The following is a 22761-nucleotide window of genomic DNA, read 5'->3' on the forward strand; positions in this document are numbered from 1 at the left end:
CATTCTCTTTATGGTCTTCATATGTTTACCTTCTCTACAATGTCATATAACTGGAGTCATACAGCACACTGTCTATTCAGCGTCACTTTTCCCACTTAGCAGTATGCACTTAGAGTTTCTCCCTGTGGTTTTGTAGCTTGGTAACTCATTTCTTTTTATCATTAAAGAATATTACATTGTACGTGTGTAGCACATTTAGTCTATTCCCTTTCTGAAGAACATCTTAGTTCTTCCACTTTGGCAATTATGAAGAAAGCTGCACAGGACTGTTTGCAGTCTCACTGTTTGAATGTCCACTTTATATGCTTTAGTTTTGTAACTTGAACAACTATTTCTAAGATGACAATATGTAATCTATTAACTAGTGATTTCTTACTGTTTATTTTTTTTTGAAATTCTGTATTACTTGTACCCTTTTTCTGTTTTTTTTTTCTTTTTCCCCTTAAATAAAATTTTAAAAAAATGAAGAAAGCTGCTATAAATACCTACGTGCAAGTTCTTGTGTGGATGTGCATAAGATTTTAATTTTTTGGGTAAATACCAAGGAGTGTAATTCCTTGGTGATATGGTCAACCATGCTTAATTTTGTAAGAAACTGAGAACTTATAAAATAAGTGTACCACTGCATTCTCATTGGCACATTAAGTGTGAATCCTTTTTTGTTCCATATCAATATTTGGTGTATTACCAAGTATGTTCATTGCTAGTAAACTCCCATTGCTAGTGTATAGGATAAAAATGATGCTTGTGGATTGAACTTGTTTGGTGTATTAGTAAGTATTAGCACTTTAGCCATTCTAATGGCCATGCAGCTGGGTATCACTGCTGTTTTAATGTGAAATCTCTCAGGCACAAATGATGTCAAATATTTTTTCAAGTGTATATTTTTCTCATGTACATCTTTTGGGAAAGGTTTCTTTTCAGTTCTTTTGCCCATTTAAAAATATTGGTTATTTATTATCCTATGGCAGAGTTTTAAGAATATTTTGGAAACCAATCCTTTTCTGGAAATATTTTCTTTAAATATGTGACTTGCTTTTCATTGTCTTGACAGTGTCTCTTGATGAAGAGAATATTTTAATTTTAATAAAACCCTACCTATCAATTTTTTCTTTCATGGCTGTGCTTTTGGTATTGTACCTAAAAAAATTATTGCCAAATCCAAGGACACTCTGATTTCCTCCTATAAAAACTAGTTTTGTACACTTATCTTCATTTTTTATCAGCCTTCTTACACAGAGATACATGATTGATGACATTTTTTTAAAAATAATGGACATCCATAACAGAAATATCTGACTAAAGCAGATGGATTATAGATAAATAATATTTGCATAAAGGTACTCTTTCAAATTTATTTTTTTCCAAAACTATTTTGGCTAGTCTAGTTATTTTGCACTTCTATACATCCAAATGATTTTTCCAGTTTCTACTTAAAAAGCCTTCAGGAATTTTGGCTGAAATTGTGTCAATTGGTGAGAATTAACACTTGTTATTTATGAGCATGGTGATCCTCCCTGTTTAAATCTGAAGGCCATTCGTGTCACGTTCTACAATAAAATCTTGCAGCTTTCATATAAAGGTGTATGCATCTTTTTGTCTAAATCATTTTAAGCACCTCTTATTGCATGCTATTATAGAAGGCATTACTTTTAAAATTTTCATTCAGAAACTGTTCATTGCTAGTATATAGGATAAAAATGATGCTTGTGGGTTGAACTTGGTTCCCATAACCTTAGTCGATTATGTTATAATTTTTAAGGTTTTTTGGCAGTCTTTGGTATTTTAAGCAATCATCTCATCTACCTACATGGAGAATATTTTCCTTCTTCCTTTTTTTCTTGGTCATTTTTCATTTTTCTTCCCTTCTTGCACTGGTTAGAACCTAGTGATGGCAGTGCTCAGTCTTGCCTTATTCCCAATTTTGGTAGAAAAATATTTAGATTTTTAATCCTTATATATGATGTCAGTTACAGCGTCTTTTTGGTAAATATTCTTTATTAGTTTAAGAAATTTTCCTTTATTCCTGCTGGAAATTCTGAGCACAAATGAACGTTCAATTTTTCTGCTCCTATCAGGATGATCATACAATGTTTAAACACAGTTTAATATGGTAAATCATAAATACATGTATTAAATGTTATGCCAACAATGCTTTCAAAGCCTAAGCTGTATTAGTTATAATTTTATATATTATTGAATGCAATTTGCTCAGTTTTTGTTTGTAATTTTGCATCTATGTCTCTGAGGGACATTTTAATCTGCACCATTCTGATGATATCTGTGTTGTTTTGATGTCAGTTTCCTGCTGGCAAGAGAGAAAGACAGAAAGGAACAGAGAGACAGACAGAAAGCCCACTGGTAGAGCGGGTCATCATCTTTCTGAAGGGGCGGGGAGTGGGAGGAAAAGAAAGAGGAGCTAAGATTCACCATGAACAGGTACGAGTTCCCTATGATGAGTGTCATTATTAAGTATATCTGAGTTGTACCAATAAATTTAAAATTTAAAAAAACATGCTGAAGGTAGGTGTGGCAATGCCAGCTGCTTAGTAAACTATGGCAGGTCATGGAGGGTCATGCAAGTTCAGAAGTTCAAGGTCAACCAAAGAAACATAAGAATACCCCACGTCAAGAAAGAAAAGAAAAAAATGTACACTGGAAATTTCCTTTTATGCTGAGAGACACTGAGAACCATCTTTCTTATTTATTTATTTATTTATTTAATTCAACAGCTTCTGCTTGATCAGTGTCTAGAATTCAGAGCAGAGCCCTAATGGACATCAGAAATCCAGGAAATAAGAACAACAAACAAACAGTAAGTGGAAATGTCCTGGTAGGGGGAATGTGTCCTGTGTATTTTCAGAACAAGAAAAAGGAGCAATGTAGCTGGAGCATGACAAGGTGAGGACAGAAGAGAACAGAGGAGACTGCTGAGGGAGACAGAGCATGTGTGACCTTGGAAGCTATGAGAAGCGTTTCAGTTTTATTCTAATTAAAGTGACATGTCTCTAGGCACTGTTCAGAATGACAGTGTTATGATTTTTGTCATGTGAGTTTGAGATTGGTCAAATCATCTTATAAAATAATTTAATGATTAATTTATTAAATTAATTAATAATTAATTAATAATTTAATAGTAGTTCAATAGTTTGACTATGTCACCCTTAAAATTATACAACACTGTTTATAATTTTTATATGTTTCAATATTCAGTAATTCCATTAAATGATTTAATGTATTCACTTATTTATTGGACTCAAACTACTTAGTAATTCAGGAAGCAATGTTCATGAAACAAATTGTTACTAGCTACTGAAATTATTGAAATTATATATAAACACATGCTTATATGTATAATATACATATATATATATAAATTACATACACTTAAAAATTACATGCATACAAACTATCTTCTTAATTTTCTCAGTTATTTTCCTAAAATATTTGACAGGCTTCTAGTATACTATGTTGTAGTAACTCTTTTTAATGGATTTTATCATAAAATGTCTATTGATAATCTTAAAATATTCTTGTGAAAATAGTCTTCCTTGTTTTGGACAAAAATACCAATATATTGAACCAATGTAAATTTTAAGCTACAAACCTGGAAATAGAGTTGGGAAAAGGATTCTACTAGGCCTATACATACTCCTGTGTGAGGATTAGGGTTAACTGACAACTTGATTAGATTGAACGCTGCCTAAACATTAGTAAATCACACTGGTGGGTGTGTCTGAGTGGTTCATGGAGACCTGACTTGGGATCTGCATCTGCTTCCTGGTCTCTTCCTCTCCGGCATGCTCCTCTGTCTGCTGCAGGCTGCCATGAATGAAACAGCTCTATTCTGCCATCCCCTTCTGCCACGATGTTCCTGACTTACGGCCAGTTAACTATGGACTGAATCCTCTGAAACTGTGAGCCAAATGATCTTCTCGTTCTTTAAATTGTACATGTCGAGTACTTCACCCAGCAACAGGAAAACTTACTGACACAATGTGGAATAGACAACTGTCTATCTTTTATGAATAATGATGTCACCAGTGTCTTTGGCTCCCCCAAACAGTCTTAATTTGGAGCTGTGGGAAAGACAATATGCACCTTTAAAGTTCACCTATGAGGCTAGAACACATGTTGCTTACCTGTTCTGATGTGTTCTAGGTGTCTTAATAAAAGGAAAATATGAAACTAAACTAATGCATAGTGTTTTTGGTGTTTTTTTGTTTGTTTGTTTTTTGGTAGCAGGGATCAAACTCATGACCTCATGCTCACCAGGCAAATGCTTTATGCCACTGAGCTAAATCTCTGGTCCCAGTAATTCACAGTTGACAAATTTAGTTTTACATGTTACAGTATTTAAAAGTCATTTAAGTTTTCATGGATTCATTTTTTAAATGATTTTGTGGATTTAGTTCCTTTAATAAGGTTCAATTTCTTCCTAAAATTGGTACCATAATTGAAAAACATTTTAATATACATTTCATGAGTATCCATCAGTAACATATGACTCCTTTCAAAATTAAACCTATATTTTTATGTAAGTTACATTTGGTGACATCTTGAACTGATTTGAAAGATTCACTGACTGTAATCAAGATGATAACAAATTTGCCCATTTATTTTAAAATCAAAAGTGTATTTATAGAGATTAGTAAGAATGTTTAAGAATTCAAATTTATGAGATTAAAACAAAGAAGGTTAAATCTTTTCCTGCTGTGTATCATCTGTTTTTTAATTTGAAATTTAAGTATTATGATAATATAAAAGTACGTTAAGTATTTCGGGGTAGAAACCACGTTAACTGTTTCCTGGGGTGAACTTATTGACAAGTGACTAATTTTACTGTCATTTCAATATTGAAATGTGTTGGAAGGCTCACTGTTTATGATCTTTTCTTCACAATCAAAATCCTATGGCTAAGGATACCATTGAAATTACAAAACTGATTTTGACATTTTTGGGAATTGTCCTTTTCCTGAGATTCTATATAGTTAGATTTGTGACTAACACAACAAAACAACATCAAAAAACTATGGTCTTTCTCTCAGTTTAAAGTAGTATTAACTATTTTTCCTAAGACAAATGTTAAGTTTCCTCTGTAATAAGGTACAAAGAGAATTGATGTATTATTTCTCTTCTGACAGCTTCAAAGATCACCTACCACTGATGATGTGTGGATATAGTTTACTTTGTGAAGGTGAGTTTCCTTCTTGCTTCTCTTTTCTGGATACCTGGACATTGTACCATCCAATAGTAGATGACTTGTGAGCCTCACCACAGATATTTTACTTAGCAATAATAGGTGAAAATTATGCTTGTTTTCTATTACACTTATCGTATCACATAGTTCTCTAAGGTTCATGGACCTGGTAGCTGCTTCGTTGAGTGGTTCTGCTGGGGTGACTCTCTCAGAGTTGCTGTGAAGATGTAATCCAGGGTGGCAGTCATGTGTGAGGTTGACTGGGGGTGCTTAACTTGCATACTAGTTGTCTGGAGGTCTCAGTTCTTTTATTAGGTGAGCTTTCCACAGGCTGCCTGGTGTTCGCAGACAATATAGCTAGCTTGCCTCAACTCCTTCAGTGAATGCAAAGCAAAAACCACCATACTTTTTATGACCTAGTCGTAGAAACACCATCACGTCTTGTCTGCTATATTCTGTGTGTCATCTAAACACACCCTGATGGAAAAGAACCACACAATGGTATGAATAGTAGGAGGCACAGATCACTGGGTTGTATCTTGGAGGCTGAGCATCACCAACTGAACGGTAGAGTCCGTGTGGGGAGATTAGTTTGGTATTTTTTTTCCTTCTCCCTCTTCCTCTCCTCCTCTTTTTTTACTTGCTCCTCCTTTCTCTTTTCTTTCCCCTTTGACATGGTGTGGATTTAAAATGTCCCCCTAAAGACCCATGTGCTTTGAGAATGGTTGGATTACAGGGGTGGATTTATTCACTGACTAGAGTTGATGGTTGGGGTTCAATAGCTAGGAGATGGGACTTGACTGAAGACAGATCACTGAGGCATGAGCCGGAAGTGTATTCTTGGACGTGGCTCCTTCTCTCTCTTTTCTACTTCCTGGTGGCCATGAAATGAGCAGCCATCGTCTACCTAGGGCTTCCCACAATGCTGTTTCTACTTTGGAGACAGAAGACTATGGACTGAACCCTCTAAACAGCATGACCAAGAAATAAACTTTTCTTCCTTTAAGTTGTGTACGTTGAGGTTTTGATCAGAAAGTAAGTAATACATCCTTCCTCAAATTTTTAAGATACATAGACACTGCAACCATCATCTGTCACACATTCACAAATGCAAAGCCACTCATGCTCATAGACATAAACAACCAACATACAAATGCACCTATTTGCTTGTTAGCTTATCACATTTTCCAAAAATGTGACTCAGAGTGTAAAAATAATTCACATCTACACAGTATTACTTACCATTTTACTGTATGACATATAAGGTTGAGAATCTTTATAGGACAGTTTTGGTAACTGTCCTTTATAGGTAACTGTCCTTTATAGGACAGTTTTTTTTTTGTTTTGTTTTGTTTTTTTTTGTTTTTTTTTTTTTTTTGGTTAGCCTAATAGTTTGTGAGCATCATAAAATATCTTTAAAATTTATTTTAAAATAAACATTTCCCATCATTTGAGCAAATCTCTACTGATTTACATATGAGTGGGATTATAGCGTTGGAATATATAATTCTTACAGAAATGTCCATATGTGTTTGTTCCTATAGAAACTTCTATGCATGTGTTTTGACTATTGTGTGACAAAGTGGTCTTTTCAAGCATTTTTCAGTGATTTGTGAACAACCAGTATAAAATACTTAATATAAAATATGGATTCTTAGATTCTGTTTAAAGTCTCCTGAATCAGATTCCTTGAATTAGGCTTGGAATCTGCATTTTACCAAGGTTTTAGGTGATCTTTATGTATACTACAGTGGTCAAGTTGCTAGTATTTACAAAATACTTTCCAGATTTAGCAAAATCCTATTCTTCACCTCTGTTCTAGGCATGCCCTTGGGGGGACTGGATTTCCTTGCTGTTCCTGGTCTCCATTTTACTATGTGGTCATAGCACAGGCTCACAGTGTGAGTGAAAACTGTGTTTGATTCTGGGCAGAATTATAGGCTTGTGCATGCTGCATGAATTCTTCTAGATTGTCTCACTTTCTGTGGGATGAGAAAAGTCTGGACGCGGGGCCTCTGATTCAGGGTTAGCAATTCAACTCAAGCCTCAGCAGGACATGCCCCTTTAAAATGCTCTTAAATTTTAAATGTTTTCCATTTTTCTTTAGTGGAAATAATAAAGTGGTTTGAATAAACACTTTTCTCCATTTCAGAAAGTTGTATGTTTATCTCAGTGTGGCCAATCAATGAATTCCAAAAGGTTTATAATTTTTCTGACTCTTACGGGGCAATCAAAGGCTAAATTTTAAAGGATTTGGAAATGTCAACTTGTAATACAAACTAGGTTGGCCTCAGGGCCTGAGATCAGAATCATAATTCACCGTGTTTACAAATCATATCATTTGGGCTAGTGTGCTCACTGTAAACTCACTGATAATTATAGCGGGAATGAATTATAGCCACCTTTTTTTCTTCCCCTGGCATCTGAGCTGTCATGACATATGGATTCTTCATCAGCTCTCAGATCACAAAGAGGGTCTCCCTAGAAGCTGGTCTTGAAATCAATAAGCAGCAAGGGTTTCAGATGATATACAGAATGACTATAGACTTTTTAAGAGGGAGAGCTAATGCCTACATGAAATGAATCCCCTATGTTAGACCAGGCCAATGTATACACATCTGTGATCATTAATAGAAAGCAAAACATATTGCATTCTGTTAGGTAACTCATATTTGAAAAGCCACTGTTTTCTCTAGGCTATGAGTTTTCTCTCTGTTGCTCCTCCTTGACCACTTTTCTCTCTTTGTACCCAAAAAGGTGCTTTGTGTACTTATTGGAGGACAGCTCAAGACACCTTCCTGTGTTCCTTTCTCATCACCTGATTTCCCCTCCTTCTCTGTCTGTCTTTCTTGTTCTTCTGTTATGTCTTTCTTCTGTCTTCACTGCTTTAGCATCCAAAGCTGTGTAATTTTTCTATTGGTCTGGAAGAGATTCACTTGCTTTAACTTTGGGAACAAAGGAAGAAGGAAGTCGTGGCTTTCTATACTGGCTGCTCCCCACTGGCAAGTTGCTCAGCTGAAGAATACATAAATCCTGAACTGTCAAACACTGCCTTTTAACTTATGGTTAAAGCATAGCAATTTTGGCCACTTCAACAAACTGAAGAAATACTGCTTATTCACTAACAGCCTGTTTACTAAAGGCACTAGATTTGATTTTAGAATATTAGACTGACTTTGAAGTTTGCCGATGTAAATAAAATATAAATGCAGACATAAATATCTTCGGTGTTGAAAAGGTTAATGAAAGTGGCAAAATTAAGTGTAAATAATTGACCTAACCAATTTTATTCTAGAGAATTTTATTCTAGAGAACATGTTAGCCAACATGTTAGGACTAGTGCATGCATGTGTATGGATGTGTGTGTGTGTGTGTGTGTGTGTGTGTGTGTGTGCGCGCGCGAGTGTCTCTGTGTGTTTCTGTGTGTGCTGTCTGTGGGAAAACTTGTTTGCTCTCAGAAGGCGTTGAGAACTTTCATCCACCATTCCTGTAAGTAGTTATCACTGAACTATATCTGGGAAAAGGTCCCATTTGGGGTTGCATATCAAGACAGATAGGTCCAGGAAATGATGTGAGTTTGGAGAAAAATGTGATGCATTTTAAGGTGAGATTAATAGCACCTTATTTTAAAAGTTTTTGGAAAATAGAATGTTTTAGAAATTAATAGTATAGAACTGAAAGGGAGGAAACAAGTTATTACAGGAAAGTATGTTTTTCTTTCTTGATGTTCAAAATAGTACGATCTAGCAATATAGAGTCCCCAAATTCCCACTATGGAGCTAAAGGTTTGCTGTGACCAGGGAAGCAGTGTGATGGAAACAGAACATCTCCTTCCAGGTGTTTCTTTGGGGCTGAAACTCATAATCTATCTCCAGCACTCAGCATTTGCCCAAATTCAAGCATGAGTTCTTATTTCCTTCTGTTATGCATGTATTTTATAATCTATTTTCTTTCTAAGGGCTCAATCTAGTATTCACTATAATTTGATACAAAGATTGTGAATTTTCTTTGTCCTCAAACACAAGTGTCGCAATTATCCTGACCTGTCCCATCGGTGCAGTGATGGAGACTTCATCATATTTTGTTAGAACATTTATTTATGTGAAGGGTAATGCTGATGTGCATTTAAATAAATTTCCTGGGGTTACTCAGTGGTGAAGTTTCTTTCTCAGGCTAACTCTGTTTCTTATTTGATTATCAGCTTGGTTTTTTTAAAATACCACAGATCTCCCTGAATTCAATATTGCTCCATTGCTTTGGCTTTCATTTTCCTTCTATAGAAATAAAAAATGAGATAACGATGCTCTATCAGAACACTGTATGAATATTGATATTTCTCAAACATATGCTCTTATTCTTCAGGCCTTCTATAATGAAAGTATGGAAAGACTTTCTAATTCCTTTGACAAAAATCAATGAAAATATCAAGGCAAGGCATAATGTCAAGTAAGTCCAATAATCAGACCACAACTAATGGCTAAAAAAAGTCTTGAGGTGGCAAAAATGAAGTTTTATGTCTGTTCAGGTCACTAAACAAAAGGTTGACTGATCGTCGACCAAAGTGAAAAGAATATAGAATTTATTGTACACCCACTCAGGCTTTCTAAGGCCACCTAATTAACACCTTGCATTAACTCTGCCATTCAGCTTCACCTCACAACACCAAAGTACCCTGTGGTGCATTAGGGCAGAGATTCAGAGTAACAGTGAATAGAAACAGAAAGTTAAAAACAGTTCCAAATAAGAAGCACTCTTTGCTTTACCCTAGGATGTCAGAAGAGACAGGGACACTCGGATGACAGCTGGGTGTTGCGATGAGCCCAAGATGAAAAGCTGGCAAGGGTTCTTAAATAGGAATCATCAGAGACCCAGAGCCAGTTTGCTTTTGAGACGAAGACAGTCCTGAGTCTTCATGATGCTACACTGCTTCAGGCATCTTTGAAGATTTGGCTGCACAAAGATATCTGCAATAGAAAAGATACTTGTATTAAAGAATATGTTTCACTCAAGTGAAACCTGTTCCCTATTCTCTCATCATGGTGGCCCATTCCACCACTATTGATGGCTCTCTGAAATGCTGAGTGCGAGATACAATAGGTAGCTTGACGTAGAGAAGCATCAAGAAACATAAAATCTTGGCTCAAAAGTCAATAAAATACTTAATAAGCACCGCTACTTCCACATATTTGACTTGGAGAAGGAAGTATGTCAGGTTCAATTTGTTTATTTTTTATTGAATAAATAAGTACTAAATATTTAGTAAGCATTGTGTGTTATGTTATGAGACAGATCAAATAATAAAACAGCTTTAGCCCTGCACAAACTTTAGCATGTATGTCTTCTCTAACTTCCATATTAAAGAAACAAAATGGGCAAATATTAAAATTCATCCATATTCACCTAGGGCTCAGCATGAAGGTCCCATCCACTTCTGAATTATCACCAGTTTAGATTCCAGACTTTCCCCTTTGGGTATGAAGCTTCAGCAGAAAAGTGTACCTCTTACTATCCCAGAAGCCACCTAATAATCCATTGAGCCTTTTATCATGGTTTTCTTCCAAGACTTCTATCTATCTTTACAAATAAGTGAAGGATGGGTTGAATGGAACACACTGGTTCTTCTGTTTAGAATTTCCTGGGAGGTACCACTGTCTTGAATCATTATGCCTCTGCTTTTACACAGAGATACCTATCACTGTTTTCAGTATGTACCCTAGTTACTTTTCTGATTGCTGAGACAAAATACCCAATGCTCACAAATTAAAAGAGGAAAGGCTCACAATCTGTAGAGGTTTCAAGTCGTAGTTGTCTGCTTCCAAGGCAGGGTGATATGACACAGGAGGCATCGCAGAAGAGAAACAGTCCACGGCAGGGCAGACAGGAGGCAACGAAGCAGCCAGCAGCAAAACTTGCCTTTCTGGTCCTTTATTTTCCATCCAGGCTGCCTATTAATTGGTGTTACCCACATCCAGGATGGGGTTTCCATTTTCTGTCCATAAAACTATGCTAAAACCATTTAGTTACCACACTCCCCTAATCCAAGTATCATGCACCCTAATCCAGCATCACATGCTCCAGCTATCTACCCAAAGCCCCATCTATGAGCACATGAGGCTTTTAGGGTGCACATCTAGACACAAGCAATAACAGTACAGAAGATGTTTTACAGTTAAAAACCTCTTCTGACTCAAAATTTGTCTTGTAAACATTTAGAAGATAGACATGTTATCATGTCCCTGCCTTTCAGCAGAGAGGACACCCCACATAGGCAGTTATTTTGCTGACAGCTACTTAAAGACCCCTCGGAGGGAGGGAATAATGATTGTTTACGATAGCAACCTTATCACATCCTTCTAGAAAAGAAGTGGAGAATAATGCATCTTATTGATCATAACAAAGAAAGTGCTAATATCCAGGTCTGGATATGGCTAATTGATCAGCAGTTATTCCACAAATGATCAATTTCTTCCTTTATTTTCTCTGTGTCTCACACCTCAAAAGACTCTAATGGGGAAAGAATGCCTCTTCATATAAATGTAAGGTAACATTGTCTAAGTCCAGGAAGTACCTTGAAAATTGTGAAGCAGTACCAACATGTTAACATGATTATTAAAGTCATAAATGAGACAAAGAAATGAGAATGGATGTTTGCCCTGCGCAGGAGAGACATATAATCACTTCAGAGCTATAGCAGGACAAACTCAGATATATGATTCCAAAGTACAGTACACAGGGCGAGAGTTAAAGCATCAACAAATAACACAAAAGGTGATTTCAATCCATTATGCTATAGGGCCTGAAGCCCAATTGAAATTAAGATTAGAAGAGAAAGTCTAATGCCTTTACCTACTAGCAATAATTATTCTGAGTGTGAAAGAAGGGTCTGACTGAGAAAGTCGACAGAGGAAGGTTGTAGTCAAGGTTTACAGGGAAAACAATTTAATACAGGACACATAATTTATGGAATTATTTGTAAAAGTCACCATAGAGTCAAACACAAAAAGTGCAGGAAATGTGTCCACTCATTAAAGATACCACAGATCCAGCTGAGGATTTGGGTTCCACAGCAATGTCTCACATGAGTCTTGCTGAAGACATAGAGTCCATGACAATGCCTCCCTCCCACAAGTCCATCTGGAGGCCTAGAGCCCATGACAATGTCTCATGCAAGTCTGTTTCATGAATCTGTGCTGGGAAGGCCCAAAGGTCAATAACGGAAGTTAGAAAGTCTGTGCCAGTGGGGTGAAATATTTGTGCCAGTTGGCTAACGGGTCTGCCCTGGAGCCAAGAAGCAATGCTCAAAGTAAGAACCAGAGCGTCCCTAAAAAATGCCATAGCCATCCTTAGTGATAATGGGTAACATCCTCAGGACAGCCAAGTTCATATCAGGAAGCCAGTGTGACAAGCTTCTCCAGGAGGCTAATACTCAAAGTAAGGGCCAAGCTGAAACACAGCCATTCTCAGTGACAACTCCCAAGTTCCTCTGATGGTAGGAACAACCAAGTTCATATCAGGATATGGTATTTTCATGCAGTGGAAAGCTACCAGCTATAAAGTAGAATAATCTCAAGGCTCTAGTAGGTAAATGGACACAACTGGAGATCATGTTCATGGCCGAAACAGTTCGAACTCATACACATGAACCCTAGCATAAGAAACAAGGAGTTAATGGGATCCAAAAGGAAAATAGTTAATGGAAGAGGAAAGGGGAGGAAACACCTGGCGGGAAAGGTGGAAACTACTTTCAATTTCTTATTGTCTTATCTTGGACTCTTGCATTGTTTACACAATTCTGTTAGGTTTGGCTTTGTTCTGTCTTGTTTTGTTTGTTTTTATGCGGTAGGGGCAGCTATTTTGAATATAATGGGATATTTTATGGTAATCATGGTTTCCTATTATATGGTTTTGAAGTCTTATAGTGCTTTCATTCATTGGTTTGATTGGTTTTATTCTGTTTTGTTTGATTTTATTATGTGTGATGATATGAACAGCTATTTTGAAGAAAAGAAGACATTATGGCAGCCATTGCTGATTTACTGTCATCTTGTTTTGAAGTCTCGCCATGCTTTTGTTCTTCTGTTTTGATTGGTTCTATCCTGTTGTGTTATAGTTGATTTTATTATGTGTGATGGTATAAACAAATTTTTTGAGGAAAATGAGATATTATAGTAGCCATTGTTCATTTCCTGTTATTTGGTTTTGAAGTCCTGCAACATTTTCATTCTTTTTTTGTAATTTTATTTAAGGAGAAAAAAGAAAAAAAAAACAGAAAAAGGGAACATTTTCATTCTTTTGAAAAGTTTTATACTATTTTGTTATGTTTGATACTATTGTGTGTGAAGGTATGCTCAACTATTTTGAAGAAAAGAGACATTATGGTAGCTATTATTGATATCCCATTGTCTTGTGTGAAGTGCTGTGTTGATTGCATTGTTCTGTTCTGATTTGCTTTGTTCTGTTCTCTTTTGTTTGATTCTCTTTTAAAAAAAATTAAATGAAAGCAAGAAAGAAGCTCGATAATCTCTTCCTGGAGAGCCAATGGCAGTAGGAGCACCACAGCGTCACTTGTTCCTCTCCCATTCTTCTTTTCATTCTTCTTTTTACATTGTTAACCATCATCAGTCGGGCCCTCCACACCCAGCACCACGCTGACTCAGTTCAGCTGGGTGTTACAAATTGAGCACCAGTCATCAATCCACCATAGATGAGGAATGGAATTGCTCCACAAGGATCAGTGTAGGGCCAAAGAGAATAGCAGAGGTGCAGCCTATGACCTTGGCCATTTGTCCTTAGGTCTGTGCAGACCACACATGTGCAAAGAGATGTGCTCAGGGATATACAAGTAGATGTCTGACTTCAGTGGTTGGACATAAGCCTTACTAACCTAGAGAACATTGTTAGGATCTAAAAAGCACAAGGACACACAGAAGAAAGGACAACTGGGCCCAAAGAGAATCATACTTTAAGGAATATGAGCCAGGAAAAACTGGACACTTGGTATTTATATTTTCATGGCATTTTCTTGCAAATATGAGTAGCAAAGAAAGTTGGAGGAAATTAGAAAATGTTGTCAATGAGTGTTAACATGTATATAACTTCTTAGTCCCTTCAATTTTTCTTGCGGAAGCTGTTTTCACATTAGTCAATGAACTTGCACAATTTCATGTATCAAATGTTTTGGCAAACTTCTTAATTGGTTCTTATCCATCTTTAATGTTTAGCAGCTGGTGGACAAGGTTGCCGATTCCCTGTGGTGGAGATAGCCAGCTGCCTGGGAGCTCTTTCTGTCCTACTGAAGAGCTGTTGGTAGAAGTGGTCGCCTTACTAGAGGTTACAGGTCAGTTCCCCTCGCCCCATCTAGGTAAGCCTGAACATGTAGGAAGCATTGATAATCATCGTGTGTTAGCCTGGGACGCTGAAGGAAACCCACATGTACAAGTCTCGGTGTTTTTCCTTGGTCTGAGCTATCTATATATTGTTTCCCAGGATAACACTGTATTAGTGAAGATAGTGATTTGGTCAGTGTGGTTTCCTCTTCATCTTTCCTCCAGCTGTGAATTGGGCTTTTTATGAACAACAAATAAATTTCCAAAGCCAATTGAGGTGCATATGATAATGACATTGTATCATTTCTTATGTGTTCCAGTATCTCCTTGGTACACAATGGAATCTACCTCTATTTCTTTTTCCTTTGGTGTTGGCCTCAAAAAGCTAATAGATTATAAATGTGTCTGCTAAAAAAACTTCTACACAGCTCCAGGCAATTGTGCCTATGTAGTCTTGGATTTCTTACCTGAGAGTGGTCCCCTAAGAAAGATAATCCTTACAAACTTGGGAATCATATGATATAACCCAGCTGCCCTCAAAAGAAAAGTGGAGATTCAATTTCAAGAAGAGTCTGATTGTACTGATTCTGCCGAGGTCATTTACAGAAGATGGTGGTAAATATTGTATGATTTTAGTGGCATTCTTAAGCAACCTTACAAGCACATTGAGGGAATTTTTTTTTTTCTTTTTGCCATTATGTCTTTTTTCCCTTAGGCTTTGGTGAAATGAAAAAGTAAAGACATCCTTGGTTGTCCCTGTTCTTTAAATACCCTGTTCTGAAAGCTATGGCGTATAGTTGTGGAAGAAAATGCCATAGATAAAAGAAAAAGGTTTGCTACTCAAGGCTCTAAGGCAAAATAACAGCAAGGAAAACAAAATCTTCCAACAATACATAGTTCTGTCTGCCCTGATCTGCTTTCCAACCACGAAGATCAAGATGTTTTTAATGGAAGTTATCAAAATGATTAACACCATAGAGAGTCAATGACCATGTTCAGTCAAGTAGAATTAACTTAAAATGAGAGAAGGCAAAAATGCCGGAGCCAAAAAAAAAAAAAAAAAAAAAAAAAAAAAAAAAAAAAAAAAAACTGAGGAAGTTGCTGCTGTAGTTCCATTTTTGCAGGATAATTAAACCCATTTAGGAACTGGTGGGATTAAGGTACAGAAATCCAGACGTTGTCCAAACCATCAGTTTTTCAAAAGCCAATCCTCGGATCTGTGCTGGCCCAAGATAACGTTTTTACAGCAAATGACCAGATGAGGTAAATTAGAAAAATGAGGGAATTCCATATTAAATATTCAACTTAAATTATTGTTCTTTGTCCTATGTCTTTATTGATTTTTATGTTCAAATGTCCTTCCTTTAAATGAATGTAATCTAATAGTTTTTATTGATGGCTAATTTTTTAAAAAAGACTTTCAACTCAAAAAGGAAAACAGGTCTTTCTTCGTTTATTAAAAAAAATGTACAACCATTGTAATTCACTCTAGAAATGATTTAATTCATTCTCCATATTTGAGAAGAACTGTAATTCAAACTCTAAAACAAATTATTATATCACAATTTTTCAGAAAGGCAGGGAATTTATTTTTAGTTTATATCATTTTACTTATTTGTATTTTTAAATTTTTTCATTATTTATTTGTTTGTTTATTTTTTAAGACATGGTCTCACTAATAGTTCAGTTTTACTTACCATCACTATGAAGCCTAAGCTGTACTTGAACTCATGGACACCCTCCTGCCTCAGTCTCCCAAGTGCTGGGATTGCAAGTGCATGCCCCATGCCTCTAATCACAAGGAGGGAATTTTATAATGTTGCTGGATGTACTTGTCTATGATAAAGTCATTTCAGCTTTAGAAATGCTTCCTTTCCTTAATAGAGGGTTAAATCAAATTACACATTTTTTTTTTTTTTTTCTGCCCAGGGTCAAAGAAATGCAGAGCTGGAAGGGACACTTCAAATACCTAGCTGAATTATTTTACGGGAGAGGTGGAAATGGAGCGTGCAGCTGTGAAGTGGCTGAGTCTCTATCCGCTGACTGGGTTGCTATACAGATACGTCCTGTTTTAACAGGCGACTCTCCTGTCTTCCATGTGCCAGATGGGCGCCTTAATTAGATAACAATCCCACTTGCCCTGTGAAACCTTTTATAAATGGTGGCAAGTGTTGGTTTAATCTGACTTTAACATGGATTGTTTCTATATTATAAAAATAATACTACTTGAAAGAAGTTCTCTGTCATTTGAACATTAAATTAATTGCATAATTTTCTACGATACCTATGTAAAAAAGGATTCCGAGAGGGAATGAGATGCCAATGGAGGGTGTTGGGAGTGAGGTAGATGCTTTTTTTTGTGGTGCAAAGACGGCAGGAACCTGGAACTAAAATGAATGAAAATACGGTAGAATAGATTAATTTTGTCAAACAGAAAGTTTTGCCTGTAAATGATACGTAAATGAAAACAAGATATGAAGAAAATATGCATACAGTGCTTTAAAGAAACTGAACTCTTGCACATTCCATAACATGGTAGAATCCCAACACTGCAGCAGATTGAGTTTCTCTGCAATGTGATCCAATTTGAGATCGTCTTTCTGGCAATTTTGAGGATTAAATACATAAACATTGTTGCCTAAGATAACCCTTAACTAGAACTTTATATCTTTACACCTGTGTTTTAGAAACGCTACTGTTACAAGAATATTAATCTAATAGAGTCCTGGTTGACAAATGCCAGAGGGGAACCCAGTGGAAATGAGGAGAGAATGAGGATTATGCAGAGGATCATATGTGAAACTGCTGCATGGGCTTTAGCCTCAGCTCCTGGAAATCAGAGGGAAACCAGAGAGAAAGCAGCACATCTCCCTCTCCCCGCCCCCACTACTCTCTGGTGAGGGCTGGTGAGCCAGGAGAGAGAACAGGGTACACTCATTTTGTGTCTCAAACTGTATTTTGCTAACTTGAAAGTGAGTTTCTAATATAGTTTCTAATAAGGTTGCAGTTCATAGCTCTGGCACTTACAAAACATGCTTCAAGAAAGTAGCCTTTTGGCATGAGGCCTATAGAAATGAAAACCCTCACCATCAGTGCCTATGTGTGTGCAAATGTACATGACCATCTGGGTACACTTGCTCCTGTAGCTTGCCCACAGATTTCTCTGTTTACCTGAGTAAGCCTTTGTCTTCGGTCTCCACTAAATTATACCTACAGACCTCGAGGCCTCAGGGAGCATTTATATCCCAGGCCAGCCTCTCTCGCTCCAAGCGCTTGGACTTCCTGGCTACAAAGCTGTGCTCAGCTGGTGTCCTTCATGGTGGCCTTCTTTTGGGCCCTCCTTGCCATAAACAGCACTTCCTGCTGCTTGATGTTTAACTCATTCCTTCCTCCCTGACCTGCAAGGTTCAACATTTCTAGTCTAATCTGTAACTGCTCAGCCTTCCCACTCAATTCCTTATTAGAGATGAAATTTTTCTCTTGTTCCCCATAACTGTCCTCATTTTAATGCTTTAAACTACTGTTACATTCTTAAGGAGACAAGACGTATTCTTTTTTGGAGGCATCCCCTTTTTTATGCCATTATATTAAACAAAAGTTGTAGTTTAGGTGAATAAATATATGTGCATTATTATCCTAGGTAAAATTTTGTTCACAGTTGGATATATAATTGATAGGCCTTCCTCTGTAGAAATCTTAACTAAGATTTAAACAGAAGCTGCATGCAAGTAAAATTACATGGAAAATAAAACTACAGATCTATAGCTTTGGCACTGAGATTTTTTGCTTTGGAAATGAAAATGTCTGCTTTCAGCTGGCTCATTCAATAATCTAGGTAAAAATATAGAGTGATTTTTGTTTTGTTTTGTTTTGCTTCCTTTCAGCCAATTTTCCTTTTATGGAAAAATACATTTTGATATGATGGAGATAGGATCAGCATTGTTTCAAATTCTAGTCTCCATTTTTCCCTGTTATAACCCACTAGCTATGTTTAGTAAATAGTATATTCTAGGAAGTTTTAAATACGTTTTCCCTAGCAAGATTCATTGTATATAAGGGCAAAAATATCCCAGTAGCTAAAATTAACTCATTAGGAAGTGATATTATTTAGACACATAGACTGTCTCTAAACATGTTGACTACAGCATCTGTTATATTTTTGTGTTTCTGTTTGAAATTGTCGCTTGGAAACTATTATTTCGTAGCATTGATGTCACGGGGCTAGTCAGTGAATTGAGGCACAGAGCAGTCGTCTTGGTGTGCATAATCTTTGGCATTTGTAACCAGCCAGTCTCCTTGGTTTCAGTCAGTAGGCTGAGGAATTCTGTTGCTCTTCTGAAAGGTTTCAAAGAGAAGGACTGCAGGTACACTTGTATCATCAGAATCCAGCTGGCTTTATTTGTGGATGCAGATGCCCGGCTACAAATACAGTCTGAGGAGCTCCCCACAAAACTCTTCTCTACTTCTTTCTCCTTTCTTTGTATCTGGGGAAAATGATATCAGCAGGATATCACCCCGGGGGTCCCACAGTGTAGCCTAGTGGCTAAAACCTCCAATTCTAGAGCTGGAGTGCTGAGGTCAGCATCCAGCTGTAGTCCTACCAGCTGAGTAATGTTGATTATTTACCTATCTTTCTGCGCTCCCATTTTTCTCATCTCTCTAACAAAGCAAATAGAATAAAGCACCTGATCATTGTAATGCCATGAGTATGTCGACAGGAACCAGGTGTTTACCCATGCTAGCCATCATGATGGCGCATTTTGCAGAGCAAGATTGAGAAAGTGGTAACTGACTGTATTTGTGTCTCTAGCAAGTCCAGCAGGTATGGGAACTTTGACAGGAAGGTTAAAGATAAACTTCTTTTTCTGAGTTACACTAAAATCGTATAGTTTTAAATAGCACATCGTCTGATTTTCGTTTTAATATTTTATATTTCTGTGGTGCTAGGGATGGAACTCTAGGCCTAGCAGATGCCAGGCAAGTGCTGTATGACTGAGCTATACCCTCAGACTAAGCAGAGATGTTTTAACCTTTTATAACCAAGCAAAAGGCTCCTGAAAAATGTTACAGTGGCAGCCTCTGGAAAATAGCTTGTGATCGAAGACAGGATGGCTTTTGAAAGGAGCAATGGGGCCTCCCGCTGCACTAATCCACAGCTACTATCTGTTCCGGTCCTGTCTTGTAATGGACCCAAGGTATGGCCAGAGTCATTGGCCATTCTGGATTTTTTTCTGGCTTCCCCAAGCCCAGTGAATTTCAGGATGGTTACATCATGCCTGGGGAAATCCCCACATATTAAATTCTCTGGAGGTGAGTTTTGCTGATTATGAAATGCTCACTAAGGACCATCAGTGAGTACAGTGCATGAAGTTACCTGTGGAGTGTAAATTGCTTGGTGCCATTTTGCCACTCCAAGCTGTGATTTAAACCATGAAGTAGTAGGATGATTGAAAAGCATGTCAAATGGACATTTTTCTGGTTGCCTGCCATGTATTAATTGCCCAATGAATGAACAAAAATATGGTCCAGCTTCTGATGTGACCTATATATTTTTGTTGTCTCAAGCTTGTATGTTGCTAATGATAAATTTAATTCCCATCCCAAGTATTTTTAACTTTTTGTGTGAGTGTGTGCTGTGGGTCTGTCTGGCAGTCTGATGAAACCCATCTACTTGACACAAAGGTCTATTTTTTGAATGGCTTTATTGAGATGTAATTTTAGTAGAATGAGCTTTACATATTTAAAATGTACAATATGAGTAGTTCTTGTATGTATAAACACATGAGTCACCACTGAAACTAGAATAAAAGTATTGTGTCACCTCCCACAAGATCCCTCACACTTTTTGCAATATATTCTTCTCTCTACATTGTTCTTGGTGACCACTGATCTTTCTTGTCCCAAGATTATTTTACATTTTCTAGAAATTTTTATAAATGGAATCACACATGTAATATAACCTCTTTTGTCACTTTTAAATGTCAGCTAGATCACCATGATAGATACTGTTGTTCAGACTTTGAGTGTCCTTCCTAATTTTATTATTTAGTATGCCATCAATTGTTTAAAAATTTTCTGTTCTGTTGGGAGGACTTGTCTATTTCTCTCTTTAATTCTGTTAGTTTTCCCTTTGTGTGTTTTAAGGCCCTCATATGAGACATTTGCCTACTTATAATTATTTCTCATGTATCATTATGAAAAAAAAATTCTTATCAGCAGTAGTATTCCCCATGTTGAGATTTATTTATCTGATTTCAAAATGGTCATTCTAACCATCTGATGCTTACTATCTACATAGGGTACTTTGTCACCCAATTACTCTCAGTATTATAATTCTATTTATATTTAAAATGTGTCTCTTACAGGAAAAGCATTTTATTATCCCTCTGTTAATGTCTTCCTTTTAGTTGGAGTTTTAAGATAATTATCATTTAATGTAATAACTGACATTATTTGATTTAGGTTCACTATGTTATTATTTGTTTTCTGTTTATCATCTCAATATTTAATTCCTTTATTCTTCTTTTCTTGATACTTTTGGCTAATTCAAAATATTTTATAGCATCTGCTTTATTTAGATTTGTTGGTATTTCTTTTTGGTGTTTGTTCTAAGGCTAAAAATATTCATATCTAGCCTATTCAGGGTACATTTAGTTGATTTTATGCTTCCTGGTATAAATGTAGACTTTAATGTTTCATTTTGGTTCATATTATATATATTTATACATTTATTTTATATACACAAATACATGTATACTGTTATATCCAACTTTTAAAAGTTTTGCTTTAATTTAAGCAATAATATACTGTGTTTATCCATATCTTAGATTTTTTTCCTCTTAGTTTTTCTTCCTGAAGAAGCAGGTCTCCTTCTGAATTTGTTTGCCTTTAGTCTGTAGAACTTTCCTTGGCATATTTGTAGAGCAGATCTATTAGGAACATATTTTCTTTGATTTTTAAAACCTGAACAGGTCTTTATCCTACCTTCATATCTGAAAAGTATTTCTACCCATATATAATACTTTGATTGGACTCTATACTTTTCAATACTTTAAAGATTACCATTACCTGCCTTCTGAACACTACATTGTTAAGAAATCCATAGCAATTGAAGTTATCATCACTACCCTATAATTTTTTTCTATATACTTTCAAGACTTTTTAATATTTGGTTTATGTAATTATATCATAATGTGTATCAGCAAGATTTTTCCTCTATTCGTATTGGGGACCAAAAATTCACAGTAGTTAATTTTGCATACTTCCCTAAGGGATAAGTGGAGGCTTGAAATTATGGTATCACCTTTTTGAGACTTCCTGTTAACTCCTGGGATGGACAATCCTCTCCCATAATAACGTTCCAGAGTAAGATCCTTCCTAGCAAAAGATCAGTCCTGTCCTTCTGAGTCATCTCAGGATTATCCATTGCCTAGAGTTTATCAGTCTCTGGAATCTTCTGCTAGTCCCTCCTATCAATGTATACACTCAATAAATAGTTGCTGGTTTGGAGTATCTGGCTCTTTGCCTATCTTGAGGCACTGACCTCTGAGCCCTCCATCATGCATTACAGAATTTGTCTCTGTTTCCTATTTTATCCTTCACTGGACCCCACATATAGGCAGTTGGGAATCTTGGCCAGGTCCCTGACATACTTAGAATTGGTTACATTTCTTCCATTTATAAATTGATGTCTTTCCTCAAATTTAGAGAGTTGATAACCATAAATTATTCATACTTTCTTGTCTACATCAAACTTTTTCCTCCAGTGATGGATGCGTATGCAATTTCCTGAAAGACGTTTTTTTTTTTTTCTTCTCCAAATTCTTTCTCTCTCTGCTCTTCTGATTGGATAATTTCTACCATTATCTTCAGGTTATTTCTCTCCATGTTCTCCCTCTGCTAATAGTCCTCTGTGAATTTTTTCTAAAATGAAAAAAACATTAAAATATGTTATATTTTTCAGTTAAAATTTTTCTTTTGCTCTTTTAATGTTTTCTATTTCTTGCATGCCTGTCGTGGTATTTATTTCAATTTTTTTTCTTATCATAGGAAACCTATTAGTTACATTAACACTTTAGTCTGATAATCCCCACATTTTGGTCATTTCAGAGTTGGTGCTCATTGACTGTCTGGTCCCTTGAAAACTGGTCAAATTTTTTTCATTCTCTCCTAGTGCAAAGTTTGAAGTATGTTCTGTGTCTTGTGCATATTGTTTGGTTTAGACTTTTGGTCTTT

The sequence above is a fragment of the Cavia porcellus genome, unplaced genomic scaffold (genome assembly GCF_034190915.1).
Source record: "Cavia porcellus strain 051 isolate PalLab524CR breed Dunkin Hartley unplaced genomic scaffold, mCavPor4.1 scaffold_1, whole genome shotgun sequence".
Classification (NCBI taxonomy): domain Eukaryota; kingdom Metazoa; phylum Chordata; class Mammalia; order Rodentia; family Caviidae; genus Cavia; species Cavia porcellus.